This window comes from Zingiber officinale, chromosome 9B (assembly GCF_018446385.1).
Source record: "Zingiber officinale cultivar Zhangliang chromosome 9B, Zo_v1.1, whole genome shotgun sequence".
Lineage (NCBI taxonomy): Eukaryota > Viridiplantae > Streptophyta > Magnoliopsida > Zingiberales > Zingiberaceae > Zingiber > Zingiber officinale.
Window position 1 is genome coordinate 81,091,123 of NC_056003.1, and position 3,734 is coordinate 81,094,856.

The window sequence follows — 3,734 nt, forward strand, 5'->3', positions numbered from 1 at the left end:
TATTGTCTCAACGCGGGAGCCTGACCACTTCCATCTGCATATTCTTGGAAGGGCATGCTGTCTGTAAGGATCCATTATTCTAACATGTTCACACATCCAAACCTGCAATACAATAAAAATTGTTTAAATATGATACTCTCTGCATAAATCTTATGAGACTATCATTATATTTAGGGACTTATGAAAAGGAGATGTGCGAACCCTCTGAGCATGGGAGCTTGATTTCCCGCAAGGCCCCTTGGTTTTGGCCTCTGTGAAAGCATCGGACCAATGACCCCCAGCTATGGGCTGATATAGTCATATATAGCCTTACACCAATTATACCTACCTAAATTGGCAAAATCATCTACGCAATATATTAGTGATTGTACTGGTAATCTAGATATACTGCTAGTAGTAGTAAATAAAACAGTAACAAAGAAATACAATATTAATAATTGGCAAAAGAGAGTATCAGATTCAACAATTAGAGGTTATTTGCTGAGGGTGACCATCTTGTTCTCTAGCTCCTTCTGTATACGCTCCACATTATGGAAGTGTTGAAGAAATAGTGGGGTGGGGGTTGCATGCTATTGCAAATTAACTTCAGCGCCTTGGTCTCGGAGTCCAAGAATCAATGAAACGTCTTTCCTAGTGAAGCTAATCTCCTTATTTTGAAAGATGAAGCATCTAGCTTGAACGTCCCAATTGTCAAACATATTTTGGATTAGGCTTCGAATATTTGCAATTTCAGGCATGGCTACTGCCCAAGCAAATGGGCTTCTATTGATCATCTCCATCTACCAGTCGGTTATATGGAGTGATGATATAAACCCCTTGAAGTGAGGGTAGTTACTTTTACAGTGCACTTTCTTGCGATATGCACGGGAAGTAGCAGTTCTTTGGCTCACCATTTAGTTCTATATACTAAAAAATACATAAGATCTTAATGATACTCAGTTGCATTCACTGCAATGCAATTGATTTTCACCCATACTATGATACCTGACACTCTTATTTTTAAACCATAATCTAATACATTACAATGTCTATAATTTCTCCTATGTAGTTCATTGTGACTTGTTGCTGCTAAACATGAATACTCTACACGTTGTAGCAGTTAGTGTCAAGTAGTTACTACAATAGTGAGAAGCCAATCGACACTGTAGGGTTTAACCACGTTCTATCATTTTGTAGCAGTTCAACGACAGGAGCTGCGACAGCAAAGATAAACATTTTTTTTTTAACCTCTTGGTTCTTTCAAAGTAAACCCTCATTGAATAGTGACCTAAAAACATTAAACCCCATTGTAGCAGCTAGGAGACGGATCAAAACCCTAAAAATTCAAACTATCAAAGTAGGCAAAGCTTTGAATGATAAACCCTAAGACAATACTCACGATGGAGGCGAAGATTTGGATGAGAAACAAGTCGCCTCGGTGAGGTTGACTGACGAACACTCCATGGGACACCGATGTACTATCAAAGAAATTCCTTTGAAATATTTGTCACACTGCGAGTTTAGGGATTAAAACTTTGACCTATGAGGGTAAAAATGTAATTGCACAGTATATATTAGCACAATAATTGAAAAAAGGTATTTGGGTAGAAAAGGTTATTTGGACAGTCACACTGCTACAACGTATAGCAGCTTCTGAAGACTAACTTTTTCAACGTGCTACAGTTACTTCTGCCATGTGTAGAACCTCATTTAATTGATCTTAATAAAAACTAGATATTGCTATGAACTATTATTGGTTGAAAATACATAATAACATCTTGTTGGAGCGTAAACAAAGAAAGAGCTGTTAGATCGTTGTAGCGGCTAACCTCCCGAGTTAGCTGCCACAGGTTGTTGCAGCTACATGTAGAGGTAGCTGCTACAAGGTATAGCAGTCATTAGTCGAAGTAGCTTCTTCAACGTGTAGCAGCAAAGCAAACCGAAGGCACTCAGACAGCAGAAATAATTTTAAATGTTTTTTTTTGCAAGTTGATAATCTTTGTACAAAAATATGGCTACTAAAAAAAGGACTTACGGATTTAGCTGCCACAGCTTGTTGCAGCTACATGTAGAGGTAGTTGCTATAAGTTGTAGTAGTTATTAGTCGAAGTAGCTTCGTCAACGTGTAGCATCAAAGCAAACCGAACGCGCTACAGTAGCGGAAATTATTTTAAATCATTTTATTTGCAAGTTGATAATCTTTGAACAAAAACATGGCTACTAAAAAGAGGACTTACGGATTTAGCTGCCACAGGTTTTAGCAGCTATATGTAGAGGTAGCTGCTACAAGATGTAGCAGTTATTAGTCGAAGTAGCTGCAACAACGCATCGCAGCAAACCAAAACAAAGGCGCTGCAACAGCGGAAATTATTTATAATCATTTTTTTAGCAAGTTTAAATAGGGAGACGACAATTAAATATTTTGAGGGTTAATCTTTTTACAAAAATACCGATTTAGCTGCAATAAGTTGTGGCAGCTACATGTAGAGGTAACTGCTACAATGTGTAGCAATTATTAGTCAAATTAGCTGTTACAATGTGTGGCAGCAAACCAAAGCAAAGGCACTGCAGCATTGCAAATAACTTTTTATCATTTTTTAAGCAAGATGATATACAACTACAAACAGGTGTAGCAAGTTATTAGTCAAGGTAGCTGCTTCAATGTGTACCAGCAAAGCAAACCAAGGGCGTTGCAGCAGCATAAATAATTTTAAAGAATTTTAAAGCAAATATATATATATAGCTATAATCAATCTGTAGCAGCAAATCAAAGCATGGCACTGAAAGACTGGGAAAATAATTTTTAATCAAGTTGATATACACAATATGAAAACTATGGCTACTAGGTTAATCTCTACTAGAAAATAGGGCTGCTAGAAACACGACTTACCAAGTTAGCTGCTACAAGGTGTCGCAGCTACACGGAGAGTTAACTGCTACACGTTGTAGCAGCTACCTCTCCATGTAGCTGCTGCACCATGTAGCAGCAAAGGAAAGTCCAAGTGGATGCAGGCGATTGTTGCATAAATCATTCGGACCTTCTACGACGACCAATCCAAATCAGATGCAACAAGGGCAATTTCCTGCGAAGTAGTTAATGCAACGTTTAGAAGTGAAGCAAAGGCGCGGTGCATCTTTATACAATTATTTCAGCTAGCGCCTTTACCAATTTTGTAGGCAATAACGGTGTGGATTAACACAGTAGTTGTGCGATTGAAGACGCCAGAGAAACTTTCCCGCCAGGAGCGCGAGGGACGAGGGACAACGGAGGACGTTGAAGGAGGGAGCGAGCGAGGGAGAGAGAGAGAGTAAAATACCGAAAAAGGGCGAATAACCATAAGGGAATCTTCTGAAATTTTTAGAAAGTTTTCGAGAATTTTTCGAAGCTCGTATGATGAGTTTAAGGGGATCAAATATTAGGCCCCGGGAAAGCCTATTTAGGCTACCCCATTTAAACGAGGAAATGTTAATTTTCTTTTTATTTTTCTTTTGTTTTTCTCTCTTTTCTCCCCCGCCGAACCCGTGCCCTAACCTCCTCGCGCCGAGCCTCCTCTCACGTCGATCCTTGCCCTAACCGCACGTGACGGTTCCTTGCCTCCCTACGTACAAAACCCCTCGACCAAGGTGTTGGGAGATTGTTGGTGCAATATTCCCCAGGTCAAGGTTGACCTAGTTTGATTGAGCTTAAATTGGGTCAAGCTCGAGTCTTAATGTTTATGTTTTGATGGTTTGACAATACATGTTGATAATACATG